At 44.7% G+C, this 14897-nt stretch overlaps 1 protein-coding gene across 1 annotated transcript in view; it reads right to left on the minus strand.

Annotated features, from left to right (window-relative positions):
* Window positions 1-12945: 12945 nt before the first annotated feature.
* LOC111973375 (dual specificity protein phosphatase 10-like) overlaps window positions 12946-14897 on the minus strand; it is a 68512-nt gene continuing 66560 nt past the window's right edge. Inside the window, exon 7 of the transcript XR_002878567.2 lies at window positions 12946-14494. The gene's annotated coding sequence lies outside the window, so the exon portion shown is untranslated. The remainder of the gene's footprint in view (window positions 14495-14897) is intronic.

The following is a 14897-nucleotide window of genomic DNA, read 5'->3' on the forward strand; positions in this document are numbered from 1 at the left end:
CCCCCCCCCCTTTGTTCAGGGACACATTATTCTATTTCTGTTAGTCACATGTCTTTGTTCAGTTTATGTCTCAGTTGTTGAATCTTGTTATGTTCATATAAATATTTACACATGTTACGTTTGCTGAGAATAAACGCAGTTGACAGTGAGAGGACGTTTCTTTTTTTGCTGAGTTTATATTTTTATTGTCTGGTCGACAGGATTGTATGTTGTGAGCACTTTCTGACCCAGGGTTGACACTCTACCCACTTAACCTGGGGTTCTAAATTTGGTGCCATGTTTTAGAACAAAGAGTGCCTGAATTCTGTCCAACATCTCTGACGTCTTAATCATCTAAAGAATATCACCGTGTCATTGTCCCAGTCTATTGCCCATTTATTTATTTTTAGAAGACCTCCAACCTCTCCTTCGCAACACACACACTCGTTACTTCCTCAATAAAGACGCAGATAAGAATAAAGAACAGTATTAAAGAAGCAGATAAGATGTCAAGACCCCTAACGGGCAGTTGGTAAAATGCTCAGTTCTCTCCTCCTCAGCGATGCATAGCCTTGTGTATCAATATATAAAGTATTGTGGAGTAAGTTGACTCATATGTGCCTAGAATGCCTGCTCTGGACCATTCCAAGTGTCCTATGTGGGTGAGTGAAAGTCTTGTGAAGAAGTAGCTATTAATACAGCCATTATTATACTTAATAAATCCAACCATCTCCAACATAGGAGTAGTGAAGTGGCCCTTCGTCCACAGCGAGAGAGAGGGGACTCACCTCCAATAGGCCCCAAAGAGGTTAACAAAGACAGGAAGATCAAATAATACATCCATCACATTGTGGAGGGCCTAAGGCCAAGTTCATGTCAAATCCATAATAAGGAAAGTATCCTTTGGCTTGAGCTGGCTTCCCCACACGCACGTCACAGAGGATGTATTGATCTTCCTGGTGCTTCCTTTCTCACAAGGCTCCAAACAGAGCTGGCCACATCACAGGCAAGTGCGCAAAACAACAGCACACTCCCCTCCTTCTCGCCCGCCTACCTCCTGTCGACTCCATTAAAGACAATAATAAACTAGGGAGCAGCCAAAAAACACTGAGTGCCGACCCTTTGTGTGTGTGTGTGTGTGTGTGTGTGTGTGTGTGTGTGTGTGTGTGTGTGTGTGTGTGTGTGTGTGTGTGTGTGTGTGTGTGTGTGTGTGTGTGTGTGTGTGTGTGTGTGTGTGTCAAATCAAGTCTAATTTTATTTCTCACATGCTTTGTAACCAAAACTGAAATAATTATTTAGGGGTCCTTTTCCAACAGTGCAGACATGGCAAAAAGATATAACATTTAAATAAAAATATAAATACAAAGTGAATAACGATAACGAGTAAAAAATAACATATACACAGGGAGTACCAGTACCGAGTCGATGTGCAGGGGTACGAAGTAATTGAGGTAGCTATGTACATATACTGTAGGGCTAAAGTGACTAGGCAACAGGATAGATAATAAAGAGTTGCTGCAGCAACTGTGTGTGTGTATGTGGCATCAGTATGCATGTGTGCTCATGTTATGTGGGTGTATGTAGTGTGTGCATAGAGTCAAGGCAGGTAGACATTTGATGAGCTATTCAGCAGTCTTATGGCTTGAGGGTAGAAACTGTTCACAGTCCTGTTGGTTCCAGACTTGGTGTACTGGTACTGCCAACAGTGAGAACAATCTATGGGTGGGGGAATGGAGTCTTCGCTGATTTTCTTGGCATTCTTCTGACACCACCTGGTACAGAGATGCTGGATGGGAGGGAGCTCAAGGCCAGTGATTTTTGTATTTAATTTTTATTCAACCTTTGTTTAACTAGGCAAGTCAGTTAAGAACAAATTCTTATTTATAATGACAGCGGGTTAACTGCCTTGATCAGAACGACAGATTTTTACCTTGTCAGCTCGGGGATTCGATCTAGCAACCTTTCAGTTACTGGCCCAACGCTCTAACCACTAGGCTACCTGCCACCCATGTACTGGGCAGTACTCACCACCCTCTGTATCGTCTTGCGGTCGGGTGCCTTGCGGTTGCCATACCAAGCGGTGATGCATCCAGTCAAGATGCTCGCAATGGTGCAACTGTAAAACTTTTTGAGGATCTGTGGGCCTCTTTTTAGCCTCTTTTTAGCCTCCTGAGGAGAAAGAGGTGCTGTTGTGCCCTCTTCACAACTGTGTGGGTGTGTGTGGACCATGTTAATTCTTTAGTGATGTGGAGACAGAGGAATTCTTGACCCACTTCACTACAGCCCCATTGATGTGGATGGGGGGGTGCTCGCCCCTCCGTTTCCTGTAGTAAACAATCAGCTCCTTTGTCTTATTGACGTTGAGGGAGAGGTTGTTGTCCTGGCACCATACTGCCAGGTCTCTCACCTCCTCCCTATAGGCTGCCTCATCATCGTCGGTGATCAGGTCTACCACCGCCGTGTCGTCAGCGAACATGGGTGTTGGAGCTGTGCACGGCCACGCTGTCGTAGGTGAACGGGGAGTACACAAGGGAACTAAGCACACACCCCTGAAGGACCCCTGTGTTGATGGTCAGTGTGGCGGATTTGTTGTTGCCTGCCCTCACCACGTCAGGAAGTCCAGGATCCAGTTGCAGAGGGAGGTGTTCAGTCCCAGGGTCCTGAGTTTGGTGATGAGCTTGGAGGGGACTACTGTATGGTGTTGAATGCTGAGCTGTAGTTAATGAACAGCATTCTTACATATGTATTCCTTTTGTCCAGGTGGGTGAGGGCAGTGTGGAGTGCAATATCTGTGGATCTGTTGGGGCGGTATGAAAATTGGAGTGGATCCAGGGTGTCCGGGATGATGGTGTTGATGTGAGCCATGACCAGCCTTTCAAAGGTATTTCATGGCTTTAAATGTATGTGCTATGGAGCGATAGTCCTTTAGGCAAGTTACATTGGAGTTCTTGGTCACAGGGACTATGATGGTCTGCTTTAAACAAATTGGTATTACAGATCGGGTCAGGTCTGTAGGTTGAAAATGTCAGTGATAACACTTGCAGTCCTAAGAATCCCAGGTCCACAATAAATGCTTGATTTGTCCGTTAATGTCCGTTATTTATGTCAAATTAGCTACTTTCGAATTGTTTACCAAACACCCTAACCAAAGTCTCAAAGCACGACCACTATAACGTGACAAAATGTCCAAACGTTCCGTTACAGTCAGTAGAAACATGTCAAACGATGTAACTGAATCAATCTTTAGAATGTTGTTAACATACATCTTGAATAACGTTCCAACCGGAGAATTACATCGACTTCAATTGAGAGATGGAACGGAGCTGCCTCTCACGTGAACGCGCGTGTTGAATGCATGGTCACCTCATGGCAGTGATGACTAATTTCTGTCTCCTTCGACCCCCTTCACATTAGAGTCATCAGACTTAGTGCTATTGACTGTTGACATCTAGTGGAAGCCGTAGGAAGTGAAAACCCATCCATATCTCTCTGTATTTTCAATGGAGCTTGGTTGAAAATATGGCACCCCCAGAAAAAATCCAAACAGGAAGTGGAACTTCTCAGGTTTTTGCCTGCCATATGAGTTCTGTTAATCTCACAGACATAATTCAAACAGTGAAACTTTTGAGTGTTTTCTATCCAATACTAATAATAATATGCATATATTAGTAACTGGGACTGAGGAGCAGGCCGTTTACTCTGGGCACCTTTCATCCACGCTACTCAATACTGCCCATGCAGCCATGAGAAGTTAATGGGATAGCTTGCGGTTGAGTATCCCTTTGTAATCTGTGATAGTTTGCAAGCCCTGCCACATCAGACCCGTTGTAGTAGGATTCGATCTTCGTCCTTTATTGACGCTTTCTCTGTTTGATGGCTCATCAGAGGTCATAGCAGGATTTCTTATAAGCATCCAGATTAGTGTCCTGCTCCTTGAAAGCGGCAACTCTAGCCTTTAGCTCAGTGCGGATGTTGCCTGTAATCCATGGCTTCTGGTTGGGGTATATATTTATGGCTACTGCGGGGATGACATTGTCGATACACTTATTAATGAAGCCGGTAACTGATGTGGTAAACTCCTAAATTTTATTTTAGCGAATTAATGAATGGCCCATCCAGAAAGGCCAGCTCCACCCTGCAACATCGGTCCCTTTCCAGAGTAGACAGCACAAAATAAACACAGCAATTCTTATAACAGGACAACAGCACAATCACAAGTATAAATAACCAAACACAGTATATAACAGACTATAGCACAAAGCGAGAAAACAAAATAACCCGATGGTAGCGGACTAAAAGGAAATCATCGGAGCGAGGGAGGGCTCCGTGTTTTAAGTTGTATCAGGATCTAGTCAAACCTGTAGGAGGCACTTACAGGAGGGCATGTACTGCCGACAGTGGTCCAGACAGTTAAGTCATGGCAGAGACTTTATGATGTACGATGACAGGGTATGCGGACAGAGAGGTTGCTAAGACAGGTGGACTCGATACCGGAAAGCGGTTTGATTTGAATGAGCGAAGAAATCGCTGATGCGGAGACCGAGCACGCACGCTCTATCATACAGCTGTCGGGGTCGCTAGCGTCGTGCGTATGGAATTCTACATCGACCCCCGGATCTGCCCCCACACACACACCCTACTACCCCCCATTCTAACAGGACAACACCCCAATCAGAAGAGACCAACAGTTCAGTAAGACAGATATGCACAAGGGAAACAAAAAATAGAGCATCTGCTAAACATAATCTGCTCAAAAATCCATTAACTCCCTCTTTGTTATCATCAGAAATAGAATTATTAGAAATACAACGTATTATCATTAAGAGTTCAGTTTCATATAAACTACCCAGGAAAAGGTTAAAGTTAGCTCATATAAATATACACTACATGGCCAAAAGTATGTGGACATGTTAGTATTGAAGGTGAGTCCACGTCCTCACAAAGGCAGGAGCTGCTTTCAGGAACTCAACTGGCTGCCTATTGAGGCTAGGGTGTCTCAGATTAGACCTGGTTTGGTTTACAGGACTATTTATGGTTCTGCAGTCAGATATCTAACTGATTACTTTCCCTGTTTTAGGAATGTGCACATACACGGCACCAGATCAGGTGTTGCTAATGTGTGCTTATACAGGTTCTGGAGTAATGTTGGGAAAGGTACTTTCTTGTATGCTGGAGAGTGGAATGAGTTGCCTCTGCCCATAAAAACGACGTCATCTCTGGGCAGCTTTAAAAAATAAAGTAAACAACTGTTTGATGTCTTCTGTGACCATATGAATGACCCCTTTGAAGTAACTGCAACGATCAGATAGATGTTCTTCTTAGTTTTTTTGTTTAATTATCTCGCTGTCATACTGTGTTTAACCTTGTTCGATCTTGCCTAGCCATCTTGTTTCAAGAGATTACCACAATGGAAATAAGCAGTGACTCAGCAGTGAGTCAGACTCGAGGCACAAATATGATGACATGCAACTCGACTTTGACTTTAACACCAATGACTCGTGACTTGACTTGGACATGAGCCTTATGACTCGACCTGACTTGATACCCTCCCCAAGCTCAAATATTAAAAATGATGCTATTAAAAAAAGTGTGCAGCGCATCAACTCATCATTTAACGGATTACAGTTTGAATCGGACAGCAGCCAATCAAATTGTGCTAGCTGAGAAAAAGTTGTGTGTGGCAGTGCAGAGGAACGTCGGCGGGACCTTGCAAAGATGATACCCAAAATTATTATTTACGGATATAAAGACGACGCTGTATCAACAAAAAACAGATTGCAACTTGCGAAACATGCGGGAAGAAAATGACAGACGGAGTCACAACAATTTCCAACTTTGTTCGACATTTGAAGCTGCACAAAGAATGGTAAGTAGTAGCTAATATAGCCGCCAGCTATATATTTGATTACTTTACTGGTGTATCATGTAGGCTAACGTAACGTTAAATCAATGAGCCTCCACACAGTCAGTCAGTGCGGGAACGTGATCAATTGCTCCCACGATTGAGCTACAACTGCAGAGGTGGGAACAAGTCATTGTTTTACAAGTCCCCAAGTCAAGTCCCAAGTCAAGACAGGCAAGTCTGAGTCAAGTCTCAAGTCAAGACAAGACCGTCAAGTATCAAGTCAAGTCTCAAGTCCTAAACTTTGAGTTTCGAGTCCTAAACAAGTCATAATGTGCTCTTCATCAAATGTATTACCATTTCATATTTTTAACAAGAGTAATAGTACATTACATTTACGCAAATCATGAATGCTTTTTTCTATATATTTATTACTTTCCAAATAAATGTTATATTTCCATGGAAATACATGGGTAGCCATGAGAAAGACCCCCCCGATAGTGATTGACTATCGAGGATCGCTATGGGGCGTAATCGGGCGATGTAGGCTTGTACACAATCGCCCAACCTTAACACACACACACACTATCTCTGTGTGGTTACAGTAGGCTAACGTATGTCAATGGTTTTGGGAACAGCAGTCACATCAGGCAGGATTTAGGCTACCAACTGCCTCTGGAAATAAGTCCCAGGCTTTATTGTGTGTTATCCTCAATAATTTTGCTCATGTGCATTATTGGCTTTTTCAAGTTTTATGTGTGCTTGTATTATTTAAATGGTCAAATTAATAAACTGAACTATAAACTAAAAGACATAACCTTCAAATTAGTGTATTTGGCTATTTCAGCCACACCCATTGCTGACAGAGGTATAAAATCAAGCACACAGCCATTCAATCTCCATAGACAAACATTGGCAGTAGAATGGCCTTACTGAAGAGCTAAGTGACTCTCAACGTGGCACTGTCATAAGATGCCACCTTTCCAACAAGTCAGTTTGTCAAATTTCTGCCTTGCTAGAACTGCCTGGGTCAACTGTAAGTGCTGGTTTTGTAAAGTGGAAAGATATAGGAGCAACAATGGCTCAGCCGCGAAGTGGTAGGCAACACAAGCTCACAGAACAGAACCGCTGAGTGTTGAAGCGCGTAGCGCTTAATAATCGTCTGTCCTCGGTTGCATCACTCACTACCGAGTTCCAAACTGCCTCTGGAAGCAAGGTCAGCACAAGAACTGTTCATCAGGAGCTTAATGAAATGGGGTTTTGCACGGACTAATTTGGGTTTGGCGGATGCAAGGAGAACGCTTCCTGCTCCAATGCATAGTGCCAACTATAACGTTTGGTGGAGGAGGAATAATGGGCTGTTTTTCATGGTTCGGGCTAGGCTCCTTAGTTCCAGTGAAGGGAAGTCTTAATGCTACAGCATACAATGACATTCTAGACGATTCGGTGCTTCCAACTTTGTGGAAACAGTTTGGGAAAGCCCTTTCCTGTTTCAACATGACAATGCCCTGTGCACAAAGAGAGGTCCATACAGAAATTGTTTGTTGAGATTGGTGTGGAAGAACTTGACTGGCCTGCACAGAGCCCTGACTTCAACTGCATCGAACACCTTTGGGATAATTGGAACGCTGACTATAAGCCAGGCCTAATCACCCAACATCAGTGCCGACCTCACTAATGCTCTTGTGGCTGAATGGAGGCAAGTCCCCGCAGCAGCCTTCCCAGAAGAGTAGAGGCTGTCATAGCAGCAAAGGGGGGACCAACTCCATATTAATGCCCATGATTTTGGAATGGGATGTTCGACGTACAAGTTTCCACATCATTTTGATAATGTAGTGTAACCTGCCTAAATGATTATCACCCTGAAGCACTCACATCTGTATTTATGAAGTGCTTTAAAAGGCTGGTCATGATACACATCAACATCATCATCCCAGACATCGTAGACCCACTCCAATTCGCATACCTCCCCAACAGATCCACAGATGACGCAATCTCAATTGCACTTCACACTGCCCTCTCCCACCTGGACAAGAGGGGAAATAACTAAACGCAGCAGAAAAATAAATGTCCCTTTTTCAGGAGCCTGTGTTTCAAAGATAATTCATAAAAATCCAAATAACTTCACATATCTTCATTGTAAAGGGTTTAAACACTGTTTCCCATGCTTGTTCAATGATCCATAAACAATTAATGAACATGCACCTGTGGAACAGTCGTTAAGACACTAACAGCTTACAGACGGCAATTAAGGTCACAGTTAAGAAAACTTAGGACAGTAAAGAGGACTTTCTACTGACTCTGAAAAACACCAAAAGAAAGATGCCCAGGGTCTCTGCTCATCTGTGTGAATGTGCCTTAGGCATGCTGCAAGGAGGCATGAGGACTGCAGATGTGGCCAGGGCAATAAATTGCAATGTCCGTACTGTGAGACGCCTAAGACAGCGGTACAGGGAGACAGGACGGACAGCTGATCGTCCTCATGGCAGACCACGTGTAACAACACCTCCACAGTATCGGTAGATCTGAACATCACACCTGAGGGACAGGTGCAGGATGGAAACAACAACTGCCCGAGTTACACCAGGACTGCACAATCCCTCCATCAGTGCTCAGAATGTCCGCAATAGGCTGAGAGAGGCTGGACTCAGGGCTTGTAAGCCTGTTGTAAGGCAGGTCCTCACCAGACATCACCGGCAACAACGTKGCCTATGAGCACAAACCCACCGTCGCTCGACCAGACAGGACTGGCAAAAAGTGCTCTTCACTGACGAGACGTGGTTTTGTCTCACCAGGGGTGATGGTCAGATTCGCATTTATCGTTGAAGGAATGAGCGTTACACTGAGGCCTGTACTCTGGAGCGGGATCGATTTGAAGGTGGAGGGTCCGTCATGGTCTGGGGCGGTGTGTCACAGCATCATCGGACTGAGCTTGTTGTCATTGCAAGTCATCCTCCTCCCTCATCTGGTACCCTTCCTGCAGGCTCATCCTGACATGACCCTCCAGCATGACAATGCCACCAGCCATACTGCTCGCTCTGTGCGTGATTTCCTGCAAGACAGGAATGTCAGTGTTCTGCCATGGCCAGCGAAGAGCCCGGATCTCAATCCCATTGAGCACATCTGGGACCTGTTGGATCGGAGGGTGAGGGCTAGGGCCATTCCCCCCAGAAATATCCGGGAACTTGCAGGTGCCTTGGTGGAAGAGTGGGGTAACATCTCACAGCAAAAACTGGCAAATCTGGTGCAGTCCATTAGGAGGAGATGCACTGCAGTACTTAATGCAGCTGGTGGCCACACCATATACTGACTATTACTTTTGATTTTGGCCTCAGTTGGTGAGGGTAGGCAACAACACCGCTGTCTGCCATGATGACCCTCAACAGTGGGGCCCCTCAGGCGTGTGTGTTTAGTTCCCTCCTGTACTCCTTGTTGGCCCATGACTTTATGGGCGTGCATGACTCCAACACCATCATCAAGTTTGCTGACGACACGAGGGTGGTAGGCCAGATCATAGACAGCGATGAGTAAGCCTACAGGGAGAAGGTCAGAGACTTATCAGTGTGGTGCCAGGAKATCAACTTCTCCCTCAACGTCAGAAAGAACCAAGGAGCTGATCGTGGACTGTAGGAGAAAGAGGGGAGAGCACGCCCCCATCCACATCAACAAGGCTGTTGTGGAGCGGGTCGAGAGCTTTAAGTTCCTTGGCGTCCACATCACTAAGGACTTAACATTGTCCCCACACACCCGCACAGTCATGAAGAGGGCACGACAGTGCCTCTTCCCCCTCTAGAAGCTGAAAAGATCTGGCATGGTCCCTCAGATCCTGCAGAAGTTGTACAGCTGCACCATCGAGAGCATCTTGACTGTCTGCATCACCGTCAGGTTTGGCAATTGCACCACCCTTGACCGCAAAGCGCTACGAAGTGTGGTGCAGACAGCCCAGTACACCACTGGGGCCGAGCACCCTGCCATCCAGGACCTCTACATCAGGCAGTGTCAGAGGAAGGCCTCAAAAAGACTCCAGCCACCCAAGCTGTAGACTGTTCACTCTGCTACCTTCCGGCAAACGGTACCGGAGCATCGTCTCTAAGATCAACAGCCTCCGAGACAGCTTCTACCCCCAGGCCATAAGTCCACTAAATAACCGGACTGCTAAATAGTGTTTGTAATGGTACTCGAAATATCTGCACTGACTCTATCTTGCTCTGACTCTGCGCACAATCACTATACTTTATATACAGTGCTGTAAAAAAGTATCTGCTCCCTTTCTGATTTTGTTTATGAAATAAATGAAATACGTTAATTACTGATAGCCAGAAGAAACACTCCAACACTCCAACATAATTTACAAATTAAGCATTTGTGTTTAGTGACCCTGCCAGATCAGAGGCAGTAGGGATGACCAGGGATGTTCTCTTGGTAAGTGTGTGGAATTGGACCATTTTTCTGTCCTGCTAAGCATTCAAAATGTAACAAATGCTTTTGGGTGTCAGGGAAAATGTATGGTGTAAAAATAACTTTTTTTCATTTTATATAGTGAAATAAAGTTTCAAAAAATATAAATAATAAAGTAAAGTACAGATACCACAAGAAAACACTTAAGTAGTACTTTAAAATTAGTCTAAGAATGATGAAAACCAGAAAGAGAGGGGGCCTCATAATGGTACTCTCCTATTTAGACTCTAGGTCAATATCAGAGAGATGATCTACCGGTATGTTTATGCACACAAGGAAATCTATCATGTATTTACTCTTTCAGCCAGTAGCACGTCATCACTGCTTAGCACAGGAATACAGCAAACTATTTATCAACCTTGATTATTAGCCTGTTTGTCCGGCTAGGCCCGGCTTACGAATGTAAGCACTGATCAAAAGAACAATGGAGAGAGTGACAATGACTTCCTGTAAGATCATGGACAATTAGCCTGAGGATCAGTCAACAGGATGCTAGCAATAGTGTAGCGCGACCGACAAACGCAATGGGTCAAATCCTATGTATAACCTCTTCATGATAAGCGGTGATTAATGACAATTTTGGGAAAACATTACCTTAATAGTCAATGCATTTTCAGAGTGCATACAGACGTTACTGGATTCAATAGATATCATTAGGCTACTGTGTGTGATCTGTTTCTACCAGTCATAAATGAGACAACCAGTCATCAAATTGTATCACAACCTATTTTCACTTAACCATGAGAAGAATTTGATGAATCTCAATACAATATTCTGGTCGTACACTGTCATTACTCTGTTGTGAGGGAAGTTAATGAATGACAGAGACATGAAAAAAGCTGACCCCTAGTGGACATGGAGCCGTAATGCAGCTGTTATTGGGACTTGGCTACTCCATAGGGCGGCGCACAATTGGCCCAGCTTTGTCCGGGTTAGTTTGGCCTGGGTAGGCCGTGATTGTATACAAGAATTTGTTCTTAACTGACTTGCCTAGTTAAATAATATATATATATATATTTTAACATAATGGACTGGATGTTCAAAGGTCAATTTTCCCAGATTGTCTGGCCTGGTTTGGGGTGGATAGCATATTCTCCCATTTTAAAGGGGTGGGTGGCAGGGGTGAGGATTGAGAACGGTCGCTCACTCTCTCCAGTAACAGGACTTGTCCCATTTTAGCTACAGACATGGAATAGATCATGTTGGACCAACACCTAGTGTGATGTTATCAGCATTCTCTGGAAATGAAGAGAGAGAAAAACTCACTCTAAAGGCAATCGCAGTTAGCTCCTGAAACGAGACACCAAGACAACGACTGAGAGTGCTTGAAAGAAAGATTTAGAGATTGTGGAAAAGTGTGAGTTGAATGAACTGAGTGAGTGAGCGGACATCTCTTGGCTCTCTCTCTCCCCTGAGTGTCTCAGGCCACCTGACCATAGTGTTGCTAATTCCTTTAGCGTTTTACCATTTAACAGCGGTGGGTTCAGCTGCTGTGACTCAACCATTCCCTCCTCATTCTCTGACCTCGTCTGGAGTCAGGAGAGGGAAAACCGAGAAGCAAGGAAATTGACTCGATGGTGAAGGTCGCCGGCGGCAGCGTGTGTGTGTGCCCCCCTCTGTCCTTGCCGATGAGACGATGATGATTCCATCTGCTTAATTAGCATGCCTTGGCAAAAGGGCTGGTGAGGACGGAGTGGCGGGAGAATGGAAGGAGGGAGAAAGGAGGGGAGGGGGGACGCAGGGGAGAGTCAGCTTTTGGCTAGCCACTAATGAATCCAGAGTACTAAGTCATTCGGTCACCTAATGAGGTCTAATAAAAAGTGCTTGTTTAGCAGGGGCTACTTTCTCCACCCCTCCTCCCCGCCAACTCTACCTCATTGCATCTGCTGGGCTGAATCTTGTCCCGTTTGGCTATCGGGTTACAGCCCGGTGCAGCCAAGTACTGCTCTACATTAGTGCCGTAGGAGAGCTGTGAAAGGGGAGTATCGTATGCTGTAATATGGAAATTCCTCTGTAATGCGTAGGCCTACGGTATTATGTGAGTACTTAATTCATTTAGCTGAGTAAAGTTTACTGCTCTGCCAGGACGAGGCGGAAAGGGGGAATGTGGGCTGGGGGACAGGGGGTAAGTAGCGGGGAGGGGATCTGTAGCAGTGTTCCATACAGGGTCAGACCAGGGGATACAGTTTCACCTGTTCGGGGAACAAACCATTACCAGTGACCGCTGTGGGCCCCTGGCCCCAGGGCCCCCGCTAAGGTGGAACAGTGTTGGTATAAAGGCTACACGTCTTTCTCTCTCTCTCCACCCTGACCTATCCCACCACAGTGATTTGTGACTCCTGACACTTTAATTAATTGGAAAACATAAGTCAGGACCCGAGAGCTTAAGTAAGTCCATTAACACTCTGCAGGAGTAATGCTATGTAATGTGGTGCCAGGACAGTCACCTAGCTTGATCAAAAGAGAACGGAGAATGGAGAATTATCCATGAACATAACACTAATGGTTGATTTGGTGAGAATTAACACATTGCTTTCTAATTTACTGCTCAATTACCGACATTTGTCTAGCCACTTCAAATGTACAAATGTATCTATTTAGCAACAGAGATATGGAGTGCCTTGCCCTTTTATTTAAAGATTTGTAAGGAAAGGGGAAAGGGAAAGGGGAATACCTAGTCAGTTTTACAACTGAATGCCTTCAAGTGAAATGTGTCTTCCGCATTTAACCCAACCCCTCTGAATCAGAGAGGTGCGGGGGGTTGCCTTAATCGACATCCACGTCTTCGGTGTCCTGGGAACAGTGGTTTAACAGCTCAGGGCAAAAGGATAGGGACTATTAAAACATTCTGATTCTTATACCTGACCTATAGTCTTCTCTGTGTTTCAAGAGATTAAGTAATTGATACATCACATTTGTAAATGTTTTGTACATATTATTTGATATATTCTTGCTACAGCCTCTCTGGCCAATATCAATAGAGATTTGTTATCCGATCAATTTCATTTTTATCCAACAAAGTGTCCAATGGAACTACTGTAAATGAATCATAACGCAGCTGCCGAGATATGGAAAATGGGGAGCCAACTTCGGACTTCAACATGTTTAAAACAAAAAAAGTTGTGAGGGAAAGCTGCTAAAATCATCTCTCCGATTTGATACCCTGGGCTATATAGGACAGAATTATTAATTTGGGAAGTGGGCCTGCTAAATCTATCATTCCGTTATTCTAAGAGGAATTTAAAGAACATTTGCAGCCTGCAATTCGGGAGTGCGTTTTAGCAGTTGAACTTCAGTTTATCATCCATTTTGAGAAGGGGAAGAGTTACTGTGTGTACTGTGTATCCAACTGGAACGTTTACACTGCCACCTTATGGACATTTGAATAACAGCAAGCACTGTGAACTTCTTAGAAATTAAAGTGAATGATTGTGTATACTGCACTGCATCAAAAAGTATTAACTGTCCTTGGAGGAATTTGTTATATTGTCATTTTAGATTGAAAATAATTCTACAGTAATTCTACAGTACTGGCATGATGGGAGTCACGCATTTGTCATATTTTTGTAGGAACAGCTCTTAAGCTGGTTTAATGTGGAAGCTATGATGACTGCAATCCATGCCATGTGCCCAAGGCCACACCTCAGAGTTGTGGGTCATTTCAGACAGACTTTCCCCTATGTCTCTTCAATCTCCACCATGACTAAATCCACTGTAAGTGCTCAGTTGTAGAACTTGTCTGGAGAAGACATTTACATGTTAGTCATTTAGCAGACGCTTTCATTCAAAGTGACTTAGAGTGGAAGATGCCCTTCTGGTGTCAATAGTATGGCTCTTACTGTTTCTTCCCCCTCTCTCGTACACCTTTCCCCCCCATCCTTCTAGGTTTAGTCTTGCCAAACTCATGGATCTACCCATGGATCTGTAGGTTGTATCACACAATGTCTATGGTAAGAGACAACCAGGCTTGCTTTTGTGGGGCAGTGTGTGTCAGGGTCTTTTGTCAATTGTCTCATGACAGATCCACAACCACACGTTTCATGTAGATTTGTAGAGATTGTTCAAAAAAAGCTTTGATGCCGGTCCACTCCAGACAGACAGTGAAGCTGACTGTGGGGCTTGGTGGTCTGCTGTGTGGGGTCTGACCAGTGGGCAGTGCCAGCAGGAGAGAGTCACAGGAGATCCAGACGCCTTGGAGGTCCTGATCTTTACTGTCTGAAAGGGAGAGACAGGGGGTAGACAGAGAAAGAAAGGCTGTGAAATGACCGGGCTAGGAGGATAAAAGTCTGCCCGGTGRCTATGCCAAACCACACAAAGCCTGCTGATTCATATGTGGTCTGTAGAGTCTATAGCGTAACAGCCAGTAAAGGTTATAGGAGAAGAACCAGTGGTGGGGCTGCGACACACAGAGAAACTGAGTGCCTCAGGATTCTTACTGTCTCGGTCTGTGTACTGCTACGTTTGTACACTAGAGGGAAGCCTATATCCTAAACTGAGACAACTTGATAGTTCTTGCCTGGTATTCAATCCCTTGCCTCCATCCCTCCCTCCCTCCTTCCCTCCTCTCTCTCGCTCTCTCTCGCTCTCTTTCTCTTTCTCCCTTCTTCAATCTCCCTTG

The sequence above is a fragment of the Salvelinus sp. IW2-2015 genome, linkage group LG14 (genome assembly GCF_002910315.2).
Source record: "Salvelinus sp. IW2-2015 linkage group LG14, ASM291031v2, whole genome shotgun sequence".
NCBI lineage: Eukaryota > Metazoa > Chordata > Actinopteri > Salmoniformes > Salmonidae > Salvelinus > Salvelinus sp. IW2-2015.